The sequence below is a fragment of the Felis catus genome, chromosome C1 (genome assembly GCF_018350175.1).
Source record: "Felis catus isolate Fca126 chromosome C1, F.catus_Fca126_mat1.0, whole genome shotgun sequence".
NCBI lineage: Eukaryota > Metazoa > Chordata > Mammalia > Carnivora > Felidae > Felis > Felis catus.
Genome location: NC_058375.1, coordinates 47356903 through 47379487, shown reverse-complemented (window position 1 = coordinate 47379487; position 22585 = coordinate 47356903). Strand labels below are relative to the sequence as shown.

Below are 22585 nucleotides of genomic sequence, written 5' to 3'. Positions count from 1 at the left end.
CTTTCCAGAGGAGAGCTGTTCTTGATGCCCTGGCTGGTGGAGCTGCCCCCCAGGCCCATCCTGCATTCCTGTCACCTCCAGTGCCTCCCCTGTCCCTGCCCTGATCACTGCCTGTGGAGTCCTCAGGGGCCTGGGGCTGGTTCTTCTCCACCTCCCCAGAGCCCACACAGGGCCCGATTCCCAGATGCAGGCTCTAAATGCCTGCTGATGGAATGAATGAATTTCTTTCCAGCTCTGAAATTCTATGCTTCTAAGTCTATTTGTCCTTATATATGCCTAATTTCCAAAAACAGACATAAAATACGTTTCTTTCCTTTCACAAAAAGGTAATAAATACAATCCTTTACACTGATATAGAAATCTGCACTCGACTAAACATTTTTCACATTTATTACCCAGTACCCCACTACCTAGCGGCTTATCAACACTCGAGTTTCAAAGCAATTCAAAGCTACTGTTGGAGCTCGTACAAACAGATCTAGCTTTTGAACTACTGGAACCATCTCCTTGCCTTGAACTGACCACACGCCCAGGACCGCTGCCCCCTCCCCCTCCCCCTCCCCAGATGGTCTCTTCGCCAAGCCCTGAGGTCTCGGTGACTCCCAGGTAATGAACCAAGTAGGTCTGCAGGTCTCCCTGATCTCAGGAGTCCACTTTCTTAGTCTGGTTTGTATCATTGCAACAATGTCTGTATCAAGTACGTGATTTCCAAATTCACAGCCTCACAGAGGAGCCTGCTGTTGACAGAGTTGTCAGCAGGGGGAAAAAAAAAGAATGCAAGATTGTCCAACAGAAATAAATCTTGGAGAGTGTTTTGCCAAGCCATCCAAGCATTCATACATTTGCTGCTGCATGCAGGAAAAGGGGGAGGGAAGGAAAAAGAAGGGGGAGGGATGAGCAAAGGAAGAACTGAGGCTGGCTGGTGCTTCTCCCTCTCCCTGCCCTGCTTCTCCCATCCTTCCTGAAGGCCCACGTGAGATGTGTGTGTTATCTTTTCCTTCTTGGTTTATTTTCTTCCTGTGCCTTTTTTCCATTGCCACTCCTGGTGGGCTGCATGCTAAAGGAGAACAAAGAGATTTCAGTTTGCTGTGGGCGTGGGGCTTAAACACTGTGTTGGACACAAGCTTTAACCCTACAAAATAGGCCTCCTCCACCATTTGCAAATTGCTGTGGCGCCCCTTTGCTACTTGGATCTATTTTTGGACCCCTAACTTCAATTTTTAATATGGTTTTCTGGGATACCTTGCCCATCCAAATCTCCTCCAGGCCTCAAGGCCCACTTGGAGTTCTGCTTCCTCCACAGAGCGTTTCCAGACAAATCTAGTCTTTTGCAAACTCTACTGATTTTGGAGAGCTGTGCAGTTAGAATGCTACAGGCCTTTGGCTCTGTTGCCTCCAGTTTCCTTCTTCACACCTTTCTCCTTTGTGTATTTCAGATTACTTACTTTTAGGAGATTTCAGAGTTGTTGAAGGAAGAATGAACATTTCCCCGGGTGTTTCTGTGCTTGAAAATGCTTCTGCTTTTAGCAGGTTCTGCAATCTTAGGCAAACCGTCAACATCTCTTGGCCACGGTTATCCTCCTCTGTAAAATGGGGCAGTAATGTCTACCTTATAGAATGCTTATGAGGATTTAATGAGTAAATATAACTAGCTTTTGAGGGCTGTGTCTGGCAGTTAGTGGCGGTCAGTGAACAATGGGTTTCTCCATAAGACACTGGTCGGAGATTGTGCCAGTGATTAAACAAAGGATACTATCGTTAGTGCCTGTGGGGGCCACACTGCCTGAGTTCAAATCCAAACTACACCACCCTGTTCCCAGAGCAAGTTAGTTCACCTCTTGAAGTCTCTTTGTAAAGTAAAGCTGATCATGGAGCCCACCTGTTAAGGATGATACAAAATAGTCCGTGGAAAGTGCCTTTGATGGAGCAGGCATTCAATGCATGTCAACTATTTTTAAGGAGGAGATGGAGGGCATTTTCATTTATTCTCTTAACTGTTCACTGCATTCCAGAGTGCTCTGATGAGGGAACTATCGCCCACTGTGTGGATTCTGAGGATTCACATCATACCTGTGATGAGTCAGATGACTGCATGTCAGTAAGAAGAGCCCAAGGCTTGGACTTCTACACAGCTGCCTTGAGCCTGGCCTCTGTGCTTTAGTTTGTGACTTTGAGAAAGTAAACTTCTCAGAACCTCCTTTTCATCCCCTGTGACATGGGATAATAACATCTACTTTTAACAGTAAAACACACACACACACACACACACACACACACACACACACACTCATTCACTAGTGTCGGCACATAGGAGAGCACTGTTTGAACTAAAAATTGTGCTACAAAGGAAGGATATTATATATCTGTTGTTATCATCCTTATTATAATCAGCCAAGTAACACTAGGATAGCATGTCTCATATGCCACTCTGGGCTGGGTCTGAGAAGTCTCCAACATTTTTGAACAGAATAATCGTGGGCAGTGGAAATGTCATGAATTCTGAGAGGGCCAGAGCTGGTGTTCTGATCACAGGCCAAGCCAGAGCCATCCCAGAATGGTTCAGGCCCGAGGACTGGAAATGAGCATTTAGAAGACCTGCTCAACTCTGACTCTGCCTCACGTACGAATTTAGCCAATCCACTCCATCTCTCTGGGCTGCTTCTTCTATCTTGTTTTTTTCTTGTGTTTTGTTGCCTACTAAGTGGGGATTAACAACGCATGTCTTGCCTACTTTGTGCAGTTCCTGGGAGGGTCAAATGAGGTGACTGATGTTAAATTGCTGGGGACATGGTATCATGCACCGTGTGCCGTGACATTGCTCAGCTTCCCCACTGGTCTACAAGGTTTTGGAAGGGAGCGACTGGGCTCCCTTAGAAGCATTTTCTCGATGCTTATAACAATGCTTATAACGTCACATTCAGCGGATGCTCGGGAGCTGGTAATAGATAAAGTACTGTTGCTGTTCATCTTATTAATAAGCTTCAATGCTTTCAATCCCTAAACTCCTTGCCAAAAGAGAGCTCTTCCTCTAAGAGGTTGCCTTTAAGCTTTTAGCTAACAGAAGCTGCTCGTACCACTGCTGCTGATTGTTATTGCCAGTGAAACACCTCCTGCGTTGTGCTAGGCACTTCATATGCGGTATCTTTAACACACAGGGCACTTCTGTAAGGGGCGTGAGGAATCGTGCTTAGAGAAACATGGGGCAATCTGCTCAAGGAGACATAGCTTACAAATGGAAGAATGAGGATTTGAACCTAGCGTGTGTGATTGCAAATCCTACGTGTGTTCCCCTGGACCCCATGGCTACTGGGAAGCCCACAAGCAGCCCACTTGTTCCGTAATAGCCCACACTTGGGTGAGGCAGTGATTTCTCCTGTGAGTGGATTAGAAGTAATTCCCACTTTGAGAACGCAGGGGTGGGAGGAGCAGACAGGCCAAGGGAAAAAAGCCAGAGAAGCAATTCTTCTTGCGATGAAAAAAAAAAAATCTGTATTTGGATTCTTTTTTACACATCCAACCCAGCAGAAAATTGGTTTGCGGAAGATGTAGGTCGTGGCTCTGGCCCCGGCATCTGGACGCCTTATATTGTACACTATATTACCGGAGTAATATCGTGCACTTTATTAGCACCAGCAGGATTTGGGATTCCCATGGGGACTGTTCTTTGCTGTCAGATGTATAAGGCCATTTAATCTCCTTTATCAGATCTGGTTCTGCTCCCCCCATCCCCACCTCCTCTTGCAGACCAATAAAGAGAATTTCTTCAGATTCATTGGTCTGAAAACTAGCTTTTAAATACTCCTTCATCCTCCTCAACCCCTGTATCTAATAAGCAAGCATACCAGGGATGTGTCAATGCCTTGAAAATCACTCTGTGCATTTGAGTAGCGATTTTCTCAGCACATTTGTAATTGGAACTTCCTTTTCCTAATGCAGAGACTGGAGGAAGAATTTGCCAATTATTCCTAGCCAGCTCTGGTCTCACCCAGGTACTGTGATCTTTGGGGACAGGGTTGGCATTCTCTTGTTAGAAGGCCAGCTACACCTTTAGGTCTGGTTAGAGAAATGGCTAGAGTCACTTTGGAAAGAAGGACAGTTTTCTCAGGACAGAATCTGGGTTTATGCCTGGCCTGTTTGGGGGCCGTTTTTGATAGAACCAAATAAAATATTCAGGGATCAGAAAGATTTGTGTTCAAAATCCAGTTCTGGGCATATTCTCTGAGCTCTATGATACTTATACACACACATAGTGTGTGTGAGCCCTGGGATTGTTGCAAGCGACCTTGGGATCAGACATAGCTCTGCATTTGGAGAGACCACAGTCGTGGACAGGACACGTGTCTGAACAACTGCTGTCAACACAGTGTGATAGTGCTGTGGGGTCACAAAGCAGATCCTTGGTGCAGACATACCTGTCAAGAGCAGGAATCAGGGAGGAGGGGATGTCTAAACCGATGGCAGTTTTGGGTAAGTCTCTTCACCTCTGAGCTTCAGTGTTTTTAGCTGTATAAGGGGGCAGTAATACTTACCTTGAAGGGTTGTTTGGGAAATAAGCTATATACTATATGTAAAATGATTAGCTCAGTATCTACCACATAATAACTAGTAGTGTTTAAAACAGATGAAGGGTTGAGCAGCAGCACTAATAGTTCTTTTTATTTGTGGGGCAGAAGTGGAGAGAACTGTAGCTATAGATCTGGGAGACTTGGATTTAACTCAAGTCCCTTCTTGGCTGTGCGACCTCAGGCAAGTTGCTTCACTCCTCTGAGTCACAAGTTCCTTTCTGTCAGATGGGGATAAGGTGGTGAGGATCAAATAAAATAGTTACATGGGAAGGGGTTTCACCAATAGTGAGGTATTGTGTGTCTAGAAGGTATTCGTCTTGTTACCATTGTTATTATAACTAATAGGTAGAGACCATGTGGGAAAGTCAGCTCTGCAGACTGGAGGATGTTTGATGCTCAGGAGTTGAACTGGAGGTTAAATAAGCCAGGCTTAGTTCACCGGGTGTCTATATGGAGCGCATAATTTTATTTTTTAAATAATTTTGTTTCAGTTTTTTCATCGTGATAAGTGTACTCTTTAATCCCCATCCCCTACTTCCCCCATCCTCCCTCCCCTCTGGCAACCACCAGTTTGTTCTCTATAGTTAAGGGTCTGTTTCTTGGTTTGCCTCTCTCTTTTGCTTTTCTTGCTCATTTGTTTTGTTTCTCACATTCCACGTGAGTAAAATCATATGGTATTTGTCTTTCTCTGACTTATTTTGCTTAGCATTATACTCTCTAGCTCCATCCATGTCATTGCAAAGGGCAAGATTTCATTCTTTTTAAAAAATTTTTCTTTTATATTATACTATTATAATAATAGTATTATATTAGTATTATGTATGTATTATTGTATATACTATATATAATACTCTTTCATATATGTCACTTCTTTATCCATTCATCGGTTGATGGATACTTGGGCTGCTTCCCTAGTTGGGCTATGTAAATACTGTGGAGCATATGATGTTAAGCAGGAGTTCTCAACCATGGAGGGATTGGAGGAGAGAGACACTGTAACAATCACCCAGGACATTTTTGCAAAATGTGTAAGTACATACACACAGTTCTTCTCCCCACCATCCCACCCGAATGCCCGAGGCATATCAGAATCTGTGGTAGGCATCAGTGGTTCGCATTTGTCAAAAGCTGATAGCCCCTTCTTCCCTAAAATTGAGCTCTATACTTGTAAAGAGCATTATAAAGCCCACTTTGTGTTAAACCCACATCTCTCTCCCTCTTGTCATCACCATTTTTTAAAAATTTTAAAATGTTTTTATTTATTTTTGAGACAGAGAGAGACAGAGCACCAGCAGGGAAGGGGCAGAGAGAGAGGGAGACACAGAATCGGAAGCAGGCTCTAGGCTCTGAGCTGTCAGCACAGAGCCTGACGCGGGGCTCGAACTCATGGACTGTGAGATCATGACCTGAGCCGAAGTTGGACGCTTAACCGACTAAGCCACCCAGGCGCCCCTTGTCATCACCATTATAACACATTAGCCTGTGTCTATGCCTAAACTGTTGTTCCAGCGGATTAAACACTTGTTCTCTATATTTGACTTCTTCATTACCACCCTATCTGGTGTATCCAGCCCCCTGGACAGTTTTAAAACCTAGGAAGATTAGATGTTTGAATTATAGGGCTATGGAATGTGTAGGACTAACAAAACAGGGATATCTTCATGAGGAAACCAGGATTTTGAGAGTCCTGTTAGAACTGAAGATTCCTTGGGGTGCCTGAGTGGCTCAGTCGGTTACGTAACCAACTGTTGATTTTGGCTCAGGTGATGATCTCTTGGTTCCTGAGATAGAGTCTATATATATATATATATATTCTATATATGTGTATGTGTGTGTGTGTATGTGTGTGTGTATACACACATATACTTGTGTGTATATATATATGCTATATATATAGTGTATATATATATATGCTATATATGTATATATATAAATGCTATATATATAGCATATATTTATGCGTATATATGCTATATATATGTGTATATATATGCTATATATATGTATATATATATATGCTATATATATGTATATATATGCTATATATATGCTATATATATGTGTGTATATATATGCTGTATATATGTATATATAGCAATTCTTAATGAGGACTTACCTTGTGCTTGGGATTCTCTCTCTCCCTCTCTCTCTCTCTCTGCCCCTATCCTGCTCTTGCATGCACTCTCTCTCTCAAAATAAATAAACTTAAAAAAAAGGAACTGAAGGTTCCTTAAGACCCCAATGTGTTCAGTCATCATTGGCAATCCTAGCCATCCTTGGCTTGCAATGCCAAAAAAGCATTTGCCTGGAGTCTGTGCTCCTGACCCTCAGGCAGCTTGGGGTGGGGCCGGGGGGGGGGGTGCGGTCACCAGAACAAGTATGACTGCTGCATTTCACAGTAAGTGAGGGGTTCCAGAAAGGCCAGGGGGCCTGCCTGTAGTCACAGATAGTGAGGGGTGCAGCCAGGCTCAGCTGGTGTGGGCTCAGCCCCCTGCGTTGGGCTTGTTTCCTGTGCTGGAGGCTGTGTCAGTGTGGGGAAATGTGACCTGGCTTGCTTGTATGCGTCAGTGACCATTCTTTCAGACAGGACATGCTCAGGAACTGGCACCCTTTTACAAGCCGATACTGAGAATGTGTTTAAAATTTCATTCCTTGCAATGCCGACCCTTGAATCTTTCCCTCCATTGTTTAGGGTCAGGTGTTCAGTTCTGTAAGGACCATGAGAGCAATGAGTGGGTGGATCATTTCTAGCAATATATATGTGACCCCACACCCTGGGGGAGAGTAGCACAACACCATAAATTCTGATTCATATTTTCTCAGGCATGCTGTCATTCAGTGGGGACTCAGAAAAAAGGAAGAATATATGTATGTGTGTGTGTGTGTGTATACACGTGTATGTGTGTGAGTGTGTGTGTGTGTGTGTGTGTGTGTGTGTGTGTGTTATTAAGAAGACTTAACCAACACCAGTACACGAGAGAAAACCACAGCCCTCTAAGAATGTTTCTGGGCTAAAAAAAAAACAGAAAGAAAGAAAGAAAAAATCAATTCCATAGCTTTCCACCTGGGCTGGCCAGTAATCACAACAATAATGCCTTATAACTGCATGTAGGTTTACATAATGTATTCACATCGATAATAAAAGATATATATATATATACACACACACATATCAATTCCTTACCGAGAACTTACCTTGTGCTAACACTTTCGGGACCCTTTTGTATATCTTACTTTATTGAATTCTTGCAGAATCTCTAACAAGGTTATCCTTACCTCCATTTTAAACTGGGAAAACAAGTTCAGTGAGGCAAGTGATTTGCTCTAAATTGCAAGGCTAGAAAGGCCCCAAATTCTTCACTAGAGAGGATCTGAGACTCCAAAGCCAGTGCTCTTTAAATTGCCTTGTGGTTGACTCTAGAATCATACACCTATAGGTTTTTAATTTTTAAATTAAAAACAAAAATGTACTATGCTGAAGCATTCTTTTCCTTCTTCTTCTTCCCCTCTCCTCTTTTCTCTCCTTCTCCCTCCTTCTTCACCTCCCTTTCTCTTGTCCTCCCCCCCCACCTCTTCCTTCCTCACCCTCCTTCTTTCCCTCTCTCAGAAGAAACAGTGGTCTTTTTGCTTTCCTGGAGTGACAGCCTCTCATGGTTAGAAGAAAATTTAAAGATCATCTATTTTAAACCGGTGGTTAGCAAAATGGTTCACATTAGAATTGTCTGGGTTAAAAAATATTCCTGCTTGGATCCCATCCCAGACCAATTAAATCAGGATCTCTGGGGTCATCAGTCATTTTTTTTTGTCTTAATTCTCCAGTAGATTGTAATGTGAAGCCAAGATTGTGCACCACTCATCTAGACTCACTGACCATTCCTTCTACAATATCCCTGCAAAATTTTCATCCATATTAGGTTCAAAGGCCCCTAATGGCAGAAAACTTACAATCCTGGGAGGCAGCTGATTTCATTTCTGAGCTTCTCTATCTAGAGAACAACCAAAAAACAAAAACAAAATCTTATTATGGGTCAGGCAGTGTCACGTCTGTTATCTCATTTAATCCTCATAGGGTTTTTGTTATCTCTACAGATGAGGAAACTAAGGCTCATTTATCCCTTCATTCAACAAATACTTCATTGCATTTATATCTACTAAATGACAAGCCTTTTACAAGCACTGGACACGCGCAAATGTGTAAGACAGGCATGGCCCTCAGGACGCTTTCCTAAGCTGGGGAAGATGGTCATGAGAAACCAGGTTGCATAGCCAACTAATTCCAGGTGCAATGAGAATTTGCAAAAGGTGCATCTGGCCTTGTGTGGGTGCAAAGAGATCAGTGGACCACCTCTGAGCTGAGCCCTGAAGGACAAGTAGGAATTGCCTAAGGACAGGGGACAACTTTGTGCAGAAGGCCACAAGGCAGGAAAGTGCTCGATGTTTTTGAGGAGCTAGAAGGTGGCCAGCATGTCATTAACACAGACAGAGGGACCCCAGAAGAATGCAGGAATGGAGGGAGGGCAGACGTGGCTGTATCCACTCACTTAGATCAGGAGAAGCCTTTGGAGGATATTAACCCCAGGAGACACATAGACAGGTGTGTGTGTGTGTGTGTGTGTGTGTGTGTGTGTGTGTGTGTTTAATTTTAACTGAAACAGAGAGAGAATATCCCAGATATAAGTAAAAATGGAATGACCAGGATTATGCGAGCCCAGGGAGAGAAGAAGCAACAGATACAGGCACCTGTAGAGACGAAAACACAACACGCTCATGTACAGAAGGTCGCTGGCCTCTCTCTTCTGCACATACACGTGCACATAAACATACCAAACACCCAAAACTTTGACCTTCAGGAAGGAAAACATGCCTCCTCTGGGCTGCAGGGTGGGAGGAGCATGGGCGTTGGAGCCACACGGCCTTGAGTTCAAATCCCTGCCCATCACCTTGATTTGAACCAGTTGTTTCAACCCCCATTTTTTTTTCATTTGTCATATGCAGACAGGAACATTTGGGGTTGTTCTAAGAATTAAAGGAATTTATATAAAGTACCTGAAAAATATAAGATGCTTATTCTAATTGTTATGTGCTGTTGAAAAACTTGCCATAATAGAACTACTCAGATCACACTTTAGTTCAGGTGATCGAGAATTGAATCCCAATTCTGGAGAATCCATATGAATTTAGTCCCTTTATGTTGTGTTATAGAAACCATGAAGGCTTCTTATTTTCTCTCCATCGGATGTCCCAAATATCTCTTCAGCCCTTGTTCCTCCTGTGGTCTCTGCCTAGAAAGTCCACAATGAGCATAATCCTCTGTTTCCTTCCTTTTGTGTTGGTTGGCCTATAAGAATTATAGTCCGTCCATCTATCCATCCATCCATCCTTCCATCCCAGCATACACCAAGGTTGGAGTTGTCATAGTAGGATCTATGAGGTATGAGGGGTGTAGGGGCTAAACTATAGAACTGTGTTTTCCAAGAGTGGTTTACTAGTTTCATCAGGCTCTCCTGCAGAGTACAGAGCCACATTCCAAGCTTTTGAAATAGAGTCTCTGGGGGGAAGGCCCTGAAACCTAGTATTTTAAACTAGTACCCCGGTAGTTCTAATGCAGCCCACATTTGAGAACCACTCACTGGATTATATTCTTCAGAGGGACGAAGATGCTAGCTTTTTGGAAGCTTTAAGGAGTAATAGAGAGGCCTGATGTGGAGATACGAAGAACCTGCTTATGCATGATTTGTGGTCATTTGAAAACCTTCATTCATGCATTCATTTAACAGAGTGCCTAATGTGTTGGGTGCCATTTGGTTCAAGAAGATGTGTCAGTATAGCACTGATCAGCCCCCTGCCTTCAGGAGGCTCACAGTTTAACAGAGATTGACAGTGACCACTCACACAGATCAATGAGGCTATCTCTTGAACATACTAATGCTGTAAAGAAAATACTATGAGGGAGTGGGCCAGAGGTCAACTGGAGTTGAGGGGTACCTTGACCATGGTGGTTACAGAAGGTCTCTCTGAGGAGGAGCGCATTTGAGTTGCGATCTGAAGGACAAAAAGGAGGCAGACATGCAAGGATCTTGGAGAAGAATTTTAGGCAAATGGAACAGCAAGGGCAGAGGCCCAGAGATGCTTAGAGTATTTAAGGGGCACAGAGAAAGCTAGGATGGTTTAGCCTATAGAACCAGGAAGAGGATGACAGGAGAAGAGAGGAGAAGAGAGCAGTCAGCCTCATAGACTCCAGTAAGGCATGCCGTTTTTATGTTAGTGGTCTCAGTAAGGCCCATTTCTTCAGCTGTATCAAGGAGCAGAGGGAAACAGAGCATCTGTCTCTTTCAATGGTCTTTGATATATTGGCTTCCCCAACAGAGGCTCTCTGAAACCTGCCCTTGCTGCAAATTTTACTGCTGGAAAGAAAACCCCCGTTCTGACTCCCTGCCTATTGTAATTAGATTTTCTAGGATCATTTGCTCCAGCTAGAAGCCAAAGAAGCCCTGTTGTGGCCACAGTGGCCTGCCCTGAGAGCAGTCGCTTTGAATCTGCTTGTCTGGAAAGGGTGATCTCAGTCAAAAACAGCCTCGCTCCAACATAAGGCATTTTCTGATCCTTTATAAAAACTTGCCAACATTTTGCTTCTACAAACCTGTACCTTCTGAAGGCTAGCAAGCTCATAAGCAAGAATTAAGATTAGTAAAGAAATAATCCACGTGTTCATTGGTTATTCATCCAAAAACCTGTTTCTAAGAGCACCAAGGATTTCTATGTTGCTCAGTCCAACAGAACTCATTTCACTGGATGTTCAAACAGAATTTTATACAGGAGACTAACTCCATGTTTATTTTTTTTCCATTTTTTAATTGTGGTAAAATGCAGCATAAAATTTACAATCTTAATCATTTTTAAGTGCAGAGTTCAGTGGCGTAAGTACATTCACGTTATTATGCAAGCATCACCAGCATCTGTCTCCAGAACTCTTTTCATCTTGTAAAACCGAAACTCTGTACCCATGAAACACAAACTCCCTATTCCCCCTTCCATCAGCCCCTGGCAATCACTAGTTACTTTCTTTCCCTGTGATTTTTACTACTTAGGTACCTTTATAACAGGAATCATATAGTATTAATATTAGGCTTATTTCACTTAGCATAATGAACTTAAGGTTCATCCATGTTGCACTATGTGTCAGAATCTCCTTCTTTTTTAGGGCTAATGGTCCACTGTCTGGGTAGACTACATTTCCTTTTATCCATTTATCCGTTGGTGGACACTTAGGTTGCTTCCATGTTTTAGCTATTATGAGTAATCTTGCTATGAACAAATCTCTGAGTCCTTGTTTTCATTTCTTTGGATAGATGCCAGAAGTGGAATTTCTGGGTCGTATAGTAATTCTTTTTTTTTTTTTTTTTTTTTTTTTTTTTTTTTAGGAACTGCCATGCTGTTCCTTACAGCAGCAACACCAATTTACATTCCCAGAAACAGTGTACAGGGTTCCAGTTTCTCCACGTTCGCACCAACATTTGTTATTTATTTATTTTTTTGTTACTCTGGTAACACCCATCCTAGTGGATATGAGGGGATATCTCCTGGGAGTTTTGATTTGCATTTCCCTGACAATAGGTGAGATTGAGCATCTTTTCATGTGCTTATTGGCCCTTTATATATCTTCTTGAGAGAAACGTCTATTCAGGTCCTTTGCCCATTTTTGAATTGCATCATTTGGGGTTTTTTTGTTGTTGTTGAGTGTTAGGAGTTCTTTATATTTTCCCATCTTTCTTAAATCTCTTGTTTTCTTTTGGCTTTTCTACTACCACTGTCTCCTGGCCTGCTCATCCTCCCTCATTTATCCTTCTGAGTGTCTGTCACCAGCACTTATTCTTAGATGTAGCCTCTAAATACTGATGCTCCTTATGGCTTACAGATGATTCAGCCAGTAATAAGCAAAAGGTATGCAAAGAATATTACGGAAGCACAAGGTATGGGACTTGTTCCAAACAGGGGGTCATGAAGTCAGCTGGCTCAGAGCGTTTATGAGTAAGAGCCACGGATCTGAAAGAGGAGTGCAGTACATCCCTGGCAGAGAGAACAGCCGAAGCAAAAGCCCAGAGGACTTAGTGCCATGGCATGGCAAGAAGTTAGATGGAAGGCAGTGGAAAGTAAGGCTGGAAATGTAAGCAGAAGCAGGTTGGCAAGGTCTTTTTCTTGTATTTCTTTGGACTGTGATGAGACATTGAAGTGGTTTAAACAGGGAAGTGACATGTTTTGCATTTTAGAATGATTCGTTGGGCTGCAGTGTAAAGGATGGAGTTAAGTGGGTGCAAGACTCAGGTAGGGTTACAGTTAACAGGCCCTTGGAATGATCCAGGTAAGGGATGATGGTGGCTCGGTCTAACGTGGTAGCTACAGGAACAGAGAGGGGCATTTGGATTGCAGTGGATGTACATGAGTAACGGTGTGGGGGGTGAAATCATCAGATAGAGAGACTGTTGGAGGAGAGCAGGGGTTGCAGCTTTGATTCAGGAATGGACTCCAGAATACAGACTCTTCAGCAGTTCGACAGAGTAACTTGGCTGTAGCCAAACTTATATGGCCTTCCCCTTTGATCCTCAGCCTTAGAGTTTCTCTCTGTGAAACGTCTGGGTGAGGAAAGGCCTCAATGGTTCTTTAAATTCCTCCTCTTAGACATATGGAAATTGAGACTGACAACACGGTAACTCACTGCCTTATCAATTGTCACCTCTAAAAACATCCAGATCACTGCATGTTCTTCTTGCCTAACATCAGATACTGACCTGAGGATACTGATATTAAAAATAACTTCAGCGATACGTAAATTTTGTGTGAGTGTTTTTTCTTTTTTCTGTAATCGACTCCAAGAACCATCGTTCAAAAGCAACAAAAATACCAGGTGAGGTCTGAGGGTTTCTTAACCATGTTGGATCTGAAACAGCAATAATCCTACTACCTCTAAGCAGCTTTGTTTCTCTTATTTGACTAAGAGTTTTCAACAACTAGCTGATGTGTACCTGAATGGAACTTGAATCAGTGGAGTTCAGAAATCATTCGAATGCAAGTACTCTGGCTCACTCCTTCTATCTTCATGATGAAGTTTCCTTCCTAATTTGTTGGCATGATGGGAAGAAATAAAAGCCTTGAGGTGTTGTACTCCAGTAAATTAAAATTAGGTGGGATGGGTTTAAGTTTCTGCTCACCAGCTGCATTTATCTCAATTTCAAGGAGTTGCAAGAGTGGGGGAGATGGTATTTCTGTAACCCTTGATGTACCTAAGAGAAGAGGCAATAAACGTAGTAAGGGTTTTGCAGCCTTCTCAGGGCAAACCAACCAAATGACCTCAGTGTCAGGGCTCAAAGCAGAATTGCCTAAGGGTGTCAATACTGGTGGTTACAAATGTGAGTCTTGAAGTTCATGCCCATGGATTCAGATCCTGGCTCTTTTATTTACTAACTGTATGGTCTTTGCCTATCAGCTTACCCTGACTCACTTTGCTCATCTGTAAAATGGGGACAATACTGGCTACACCACAGGACAATTTTCAGATTAAGTGAGCTGTCAACAAGATAATGCGTACAAAGCACACCCTCCAGTGCTTCGCACCTAGTGGGTGTCTCAGTCTGCTCTCGGGCTCTAAAACATGATGCTGCTGTGAAAGACATACATTGGAACCAGAGAATGAAGAAGTGGTTCATTAACAACTGGCCTAGGGAGACTACACGCCACAGGAAACTGCAGGGTCGTTAAGCACCAATGGTGGTAACAAGGCCATTAATGTCCCAGGGTTTTCTTTATGGAGCCACACAGTGAGGTGATGCTTAACCCAGCAGGAGGGAAGGGGTTCAGTGGGATCTGGGGGTGGGAGATCACAGCTATTTTGTAAGGTAGACCAGCTGTGAAATGCCAGAAGGATTGTGCACTCGCTGTGTCTGCAGTGTGGAGCATCCCAAAGGACAGAGCATCTGAAAATCATTTCTGTGTGTTCATTGCAGGCGGTGAGGTTTAAAGAGCATTGGCTTTGGTGTCTTAGACCTGACTGGGAATCCCATTTCCATCACAACTAGCAATGAGACCACAGGCAAGTTACTCTCATCTTTCATTGCCTCAGTTTCCTCATCCACAAAATGGGGAGAATCCTGAGCCGCAATGAGGCAAAACTAGTGAAGCACGAGAAAACACATGGAGAATATTTTTTAAACCTTAAAGTCGTAGGCAATGAGAAGTATTATCTTACTACAATTGTAGTGATTTAAACTTGTGTCTTTTCTCACTTCCTTGTGTTAACCTTCCCTTTCCTCTTCATTTGGTTGCTTGGGCTAGTAGACATATGACTTATTTCTAGCAATGTCAACTACTCATGCTTGGGCTACAATCCATTGCAAAACTCACAAAGAACAGGTGCAGCATGAGCTTCAGAATAAGTTATTTCATTAGAATGAATTTCTGAATGTGAAAAATCGGCATCACTTCAGAAGAAATTTCTGGAAGAACCGAATAGACCCACATATCACCGTATCGATTTGAATGGAATGTCTAAAATAATTTTAGCTCTGATTTTTTTAGCAACTAGGACAAAAGAAAAAGAATCTAGAAGTTATATAGATAACTGTGTCAGACAGTGGAGATGTTTCTTTTTTAGGACAAATCCTAAATGTAGAAACAACTCTTAAGAAGTTTTTACAAGGCTCCAGACATAGCAGTGTCCTTACCATTGCTTATAAGGCCCTACATGACTTGGTTCCCACCTGCCTTTCTGGCCTCATCTTCAGTATTCCCCACCCTGCTTTCTCTGCTCCAGGCTTCTATTTCTCCATCAAATCATGATACTCCTACCACAGGACTATTGCACAATCGGTTCCCTCTTGCCTAGATGCTCTTGTCCTTAATTTCACCCCTTAATAAACATTTCCTCAAAGAAAGCACTGAAGCCCCAAATTCCTAATGCTTAACTCTTCACCGTACCCTTCCTTTCTTGGAACTTATCTCAATTGGTGATTAAGCGTTTGGTCATTGTTTATTTTCTGTCTCATCTGCACATGAGCTCCTGAGAACAGAAACCGTGTTTGTTGTGCTCACCAGCAATTCCATGTACGTAGTAAATGATAGGTGCTAAGAAACAGCTGGAATAAAAACAAACACTAAATCAGTGAACACATGGATTCTCTATAGCAACACAGCTTCACAAACACAGACTTTTGGACCAGAGCATTTTTTTTTTAATTCTTTTTTAATGTTTATTTTTTGAGAGAGAGAGAGAGAGAGAGACAGAGTGTGAGCGGGGGAGGGGCAGCGAGAGAGAGAGGGAGACACAGAACCCGAAGCAGGCTCCAGGCTCTGAGCTGTCATCACAGAGCCCGACGTGGGGCTCAAACTCACAAACCATGAAATCGTGACCTGAGCCGAAGTTGGACGCTTAACTCACTGAGCCACCCAGGTGCCCCATGGACCAGAGCATTCTGAGGTTGCTCATCTTCATCCTGGCAGTGGAGGTAATCTGGATAAGGATTACAATACATTTTCTCAGCTCAGAAAGAAAAGATCAATGTGTGAGATAAAGTCCAGACTATTTCTCATGACATACCAAAAGTTCCATGATGTCGCCTTTCTTTTGCCATTTTCTAATTAAATTTTTTTTATTTTTTTAAAAAGTTTTTATATATTTATTTTTGAGAGAGACAGAGACATTGTGAGTGGGGAGGGGTAGAGGGAGAGGGGGAGAAAGAAAGAATCCCAAGCAGACCTCACACTCAGCACAGAGCCCGACGCGGGGCTTGAACTCACAAACCATGAGATCATGACCTGAGCCAAAAGCAAGAGTCGGATGCCCTACCAGTTCAGCCACCCAGGCCTTCCCACCATTTTCTATTCATAGCCTGTGCTTCTACCGTGCATTCCTGCTGACAGTTTCATGGACATGCTGTGCCAGTCCCAGCCTCCATGCCTTTGCCTGTTCTCTTCCCCCATCCTGGAATGCCTTTCCCTAAGTGGGAAAACATAACAATAGATGGTCAAGAACTCCAGCTCTGGACTCAGGCAGATACCGATCTAAATCCTGGTTCTACTGCTTAGCTGCCAGATCTTGGACTTCCTAAAACTCAGTTTTCCCATTTAAAAAATTGGCATGGGGAGCCTGGATGGCTCAGTCAGTTAAGCGTCTGACTTCAGCTCAGGTCATGGTCTCACTGCTCTTGAGTTCAAGCCCTGCATCTGGCTCTGTGCTGATAGTGCAGAGCCTGGAGCTCCCTCCCCCGCTTCTGCCCTCTCTCTCTCTCTCTCTCTCTCTCTTTCACTCAAAAATAAACATTAAAATTTTTTTTTAATTGCCATAATAATAAAAAAGAATGAGGGGCACCTGTATGGCTTAGTCAGCTAAGCGTCTGACTCTTGATTTTGGCTCAGGTCATGATCTCACATTTCGTGGGTTCTAGCCCCACATCAGGCTCTGTGCATTGCCTGCACAGAGCCTGCTTCGGATTCTCCCTCTCTCCTTCTCCCTCTGCTCCTCCCCCATTCATGCTCTGTTTATCTCTCTCAAAGTAAGTAAATAATAATATATATTTAAAACTTTTAAAATTTGGGGTGCCTAGATGGCTCAGTTGGTTAAGTGCTGACTTCGGCTCATGTTATGATCTTGCGGTTGGTGAGTTCAAGCCCTGTGTCGGGTTCTGTGCTGACAGCTCAGAGTCTGGAGCCTGCTTTGGATCCTGTGTCTCCCTCTCTCTCTCTGTCCTCCACACCCCTGCTCATGCTCTGTCTGTCTCTCTCTCAAACATAAAATAAACATTTAAAAGTTGAAAACTTTTTACATTTAGTATTTAAAAAAATAATAAAGAATGAAATCTTGCCATTTGCAACAACATGCATGGAGCTAGAGAGTATTATGCTAAGTGAAATAAATCATAGAAAGACAAAGCCTATATGATTTCACTCATATGTGGAATTTAAGAAATAAAACATGAATGTATGAAAAAAAAAAAGAGAGAGACAGACCAGTAAACAGACTCTTATCTATAGAGAAGAAACTGAGAATTACTGGAGGGGAGTGGGCAGGGATGGGTTAAATGGGTGATGGGTTAAGGAGGGCACTAGTGGTGATGAGCCTAGGGTGTTGTAATTGATGCATCAGTGTATTATGCACCTGAAACTAATGTTACATTGTTAACTAACTGGAATTGAAACACAAACTTGAAAGAAAGTTGGCATAATGATATTTACCTTGTAGAGCTGTTGCGAGGATGAAATTGATCATGTATATAAAGGATTTATTGCTAAGTTTCTCAAGAAGACCGTGGGGGGAGGGAAGGGGAAAAAGTAGTTACAGAGAGGCAGGGAGGCAAACCAAAAGAGACTCTTAAATACAGAGAACAAACTGATGGTGGTTGGGCGGGGTGGGGGAGAGGGGAAAATGGGACATGGGCATTGAGGAGGGCACCTGTTGTGATGAGCACTGGGTGTTGTATGTAAGCCAATTTGACAATAAATTATATTAAAAATAGGGTTTATTGCTTTGAGGGGGATATAAGTTACATTGTTACACTGGGGGGACATTGTTACATTCCTATGAAAAAAATCTTCTTCTTAAGACTCAGGTCAAAGGTCATTTGAAGCCTTCCCCCCACCCCCCCACTCTGCTGGCCAGACAGACTAAAGGAAACTTTCTCACTGCACATCACATACACCTATGTTGTAGCATTATTCTCTAATTGCATATCCACTTTCTCATTAGGTAGCAATGTCTTTAAAGACATGGTTCAAATGTGCTTTCATTCTGAGGACAGTACCAAATGCAGTACTAGGTGTTTGATAAATATCTCTCAGTGCAGAAATAAATGAATTAATTCTACACCAGCTAGAAAAAGTACATTCAATATAGCAAGTAAAATTGAACCGGACATTTTTATTGGCTCTTTAATTTGCTCACATATCTTGCATATACGTCACTCAAACATATTTAGCCTTTTTGTGGAAAGGTCCACACAGTGTTGACATTCCTGGTCTTTAAGAAAACATTATGCCCTGGCTAAATGGTGGCTTTATTTCATTCTCGTCAGTATTTGCATTGGAAAACAGCTACTTAGCACATTTGCCAATGACTTTTCATAAGGTAGACTTTTTTTTCCTTTTTTTATTTTTTTTCTGTTAGCCTCAGGTTCTGAGCATGTGATACTACAATGTTTCTGCTCCAGATTCGCAAGGGTGCTGGTGTTCTCAAATCAGTTTGTCACATGGAACGTGTTCTACAACAAAGAGGATTAATTGTTTTTCTCCTGTAAACGGTTTGAGGTGGAAGAAAGCCCATCTCTCATTGGATTCTGGTTGGCTTTAACTCCTGGGACCCCAGCCTGCCCCTATGTCTACTGCCTCATTTCCCAGCAAACTCCAGCTCACACTCCATACCACAGGAGAACTGATCAGCCTACAGTCTCACACAGGTCCCATGTAGTTTAAGGCTTCTGGGCTTTTGTCCAGGCTCTTCTCGCTAGCTGCACTGTCTCACCCCACTTATGTCCTGGCAAACACCCACTTATCTCTTAATACTGACTTTAGGTATCCCTTCCTCCAGGAAGCCTTCTTGGCATGGCCTAATCTGATTTGGGTTCCTCCCCCTTATTCTCTCTGCCAGTCCTGTTCTTTGCATTTATGGGAGTATGTATGTGGTGGGGGAATTTCACCTTCATGTTTAAGAAAGTAAGTTTTGGAGGTGCCTGGGTGGCTAAGACCGTCACGCATCTGACTTCAGCTCAGGTCATGATCTCACAGTACGTGAGTTTGAGTCCCGCATTGGGCTGTGTACTGGCAGTAAAGAGCCTGCTTGGGATTCTCCCTCTCTCCCTCTCTCTCTGCCCCTCCCCTGCTTGCTCTTTCAAAAATAAATAAACTTGGGGCGCCTGGGTGGCGCAGTCGGTTAAGCGTCCGACTTCAGCCAGGTCACGATCTCGCGGTCCGGGAGTTCGGGCCCCGCGTCAGGCTCTGGGCTGATGGCTCAGAGCCTGGAGCCTGTTTCCCATTCTGTGTCTCCCTCTCTCTCTGCCCCTCCCCCGTTCATGCTCTGTCTCTCTCTGTCCCAAAAATAAATAAACGTTGAAAAAAAAAATTTAAAAATAAATAAACTTAATAAATTAAAAAAGAGAAAGGTTTAGTTAGCCCGAGGCTGGGATTGAGCTTCAAAATCTTGGTCAAGTTACTGACTTTGAGATTTCACTGTCTTCCATGAAACGAGAGGACTATAGAACGGATGTGACGATTAACGAGTAACTCTATATTGAGCACTTTAAACCATGTGTAACACGTAAGAACCATTCCATATATGCTGGACATGATTTTACTGCTGGTAGTAATCGGCTACAACTATCAATATCAAAGCACTTATAATACCATGCCAAAACTATCTGCTCACACGTGTGCCTCTCCTATTGGACCTAGAGCAACCAACTGTCTCACGTTGCCCAGCCCTAGGAAGATTCTTGGAATATGGGGTTTTCGGTGTTAAAACCAGGATGGTCCCAGGAAACCAGGATGAGGGGCCACAGTCACCCTCAACTAGACCATAAACAGCTTAGAGTTAGAGACTCTGGCCTCTCATCTTTATATCCTAGTGCTGAACACATTGCTTTTGAAGCAGCAACTTGTAGTGGTAGAATAAGTTAATGGGGGCTTTCTTACTTTTTGCAGCCAGGCATGCATGTTTCTCTACCCTGTGGATGGCTTTATACTTGCCATCTGTATTAGTCTGCTAGGACTGCCATAATAAGATACCATAGAATCGGTAGCTTAAACAGTGTAAGTTTATTTTCTCATAGTTCTGGAGGCTAGAAGTCCAACATCAAGGTTTCTGCTGATTGGTTTCTGTTGAGAGTTCTCTTCCTGGATGGCAGAGGGCCACCTTCTCGCTGTGTCCCCACACGGCCCTTGTTCAGCGTATACACACAGGAAGAAAGGGCAAATTTTCTGTGTCTCTTCTTACAAGGACGCTAATCCTGTTAGACCAAGGCCCCATCCTTATGACCTCATTTAACCCTAATTACTTCCTTAGAGGCCCCATTTCCGAATATAGCCACATTGGGGGTTCGGGCTTCAACACATGAATTATGGTAGGGACACAAACATTCAGTCCATCATACTACCCTGACCTCCATCTGTATCACAGAAAAATCACTGCATCAGTTAGTTATAGCTGCATAACAAACCACTCCAAAACTTAGTGGCTTATAACAACAAGTATTTAATTAGCTCATAAATCTGCAAGTCAGCTGAGAGGCTTGACTCATCTGAGATGGCCTTCCTCATATATCTGTGGGGTTAGTTGACAGATCAGCTAAGGCTTTTCTAATCTTGGCTGGTTTTTCTCACATGTTTGGGACCCAGCTGGAATGAACTGTCTAACTCAGCTCTGCTTTACATGGTGCCTTTATCCTCCAGTAGGCTAGTTCAAGCTTATTCACATGGTGGAGACCAGGTCTTGGGAGAGAGCGGACATGTGCAAAGCCTTTAGAACCTGGGCTGGGAACTGGCTCCTTGTCACTTCTTTGGTATTCTTTTGGTCAATTGAAGGCACAATGCCAACCCAGATTTTAGAGGAAGGAAAATAGATGCCACCACTTGAGCTGCAGAATCGCATAGCAAAGGGCACAAATACATGAATGATTTGTGGTCATGTTTGAAGTCTACCATAATTACCAATCTAGCACGAAGCTATGATGGTAAATATATGTTTAAGCTTAAAGAAAACATTATGAATCACATAAAACAGCAAGCTCTGGGAGATGTAGTGTCTAGAAGTTAAGGAAAGTTTGTGGCTGCAGGTAGATGTATTATTTATGGGAAGTTACAACACCATCTTAATACAATGATGAGGCGTTCTTCCTGGACAGTGATGTATCCAAATAATACCCAGGTGGGTGTTAGGAAAATTGTCAGGAAAATACTCAGGTAGCCAGTTTTAGAAAGTTTCACAAATTGACCTCACAAAATGATATCATCCTGACATTGAGTATCTGGGTTCCTCCCGAGAGTCTAATGACATACTGGTGGACTCTGCATTAGAGGAGGAAGCGTCAGAGAGAGGGTTCCAGAACATTGAGGGAAGGACAGCTCCTTACAACTGCATACTGTCTTGGTGTTTTTATGCTACTTCTAACAACCAGTGTTCATCAGATTTTCTGGTACTTACATCATTCCACTGAAGAATTTTAATGACAACATTGGGGAAATCATATCATTTGGCCCCAATAGCTGATGAAGGTGGAAAACAGTGAAAACAAAAGCACTAGGCTAAAAAGGAGCCATTTAATTTGATATTTTTTTGAGTTCAATGAACTAAACAGCTGAATTAATTAAAGCCTACTTTAGGGCCACTTTATATAGTTAACTAGCACAAACAGGATCTCGAGGCCTCCAGGGGCTTTGGGGGAGAAGACCTCAGACAAACACTAGCAGCACTCTGCAGTTTTGGGAACACATGTTGTCTGAAAATCACACGCCCTTGCAGGGGAGCGATGGGGTTTATTGTGGATGTGGGAATAAAGCAGGTCATAAGCTATGGAGTAAAAAGGCCTGGGAGGGTGGTGATTTGAGGGAGGCAGATGAATTAAGCTCAGGCAGTCTCCGCAGAACAGAACAGTGCTATTATTAGATGAGAGCCTGTGAGAGGAAAAAAAAATAAGGCTTACCAGAAGGAGTTGTCCAGAAGGAACCTCATTCAGATGAAGTCTGTCTGTGTGCTGAGAAGTCAGGATGCTCAGTGTGTGCTGTTGGGTCATAGAGCAGAGAGCCTCAGATGGAAACTAGGCAGGTTCCTGTGTAATCCTCATTCTAGTTCCAACCTGCTGCGTGACCTTGGGCAAGTCACTTCAGTAATCTCGGCCTCAGTTTTTTCATCGGTTACATAGATAATGTTTTTATAATAGTACCTCTTATAAGGCTGCTAACAGACTAATAAGGTCACATACATACTACAGGCTGATGTTAGTTGTTTGCATTACCATGGTAACCTTAGAATCTCATGGCTAGTACTC

General features: G+C 43.0%; 1 protein-coding gene and 1 long non-coding RNA gene across 24 annotated transcripts in view; one reads left to right on the top strand and one right to left on the bottom strand.

The window, feature by feature from the left end:
* Window positions 1-22585, top strand: part of DAB1 (DAB adaptor protein 1) — a 1138205-nt gene that overhangs the window by 19828 nt on the left and 1095792 nt on the right. The window lies entirely within an intron of this gene.
* Window positions 368-22551, bottom strand: LOC109502350. Of its 8 annotated transcripts, none has more exons than XR_006584319.1 (9): window positions 22241-22551; window positions 13772-13843; window positions 13586-13676; window positions 8511-8551; window positions 7761-7853; window positions 4413-4503; window positions 2071-2208; window positions 1446-1583; window positions 368-1057 (listed from the first exon to the last, which is right to left on the bottom strand). It is a non-coding gene; the product is annotated as an uncharacterized LOC109502350 (long non-coding RNA). The 8 variants fall into 8 exon arrangements; XR_006584320.1 differs by lacking the exon at window positions 2071-2208 and adding an exon at window positions 1880-2070; XR_006584318.1 differs by lacking the exon at window positions 2071-2208.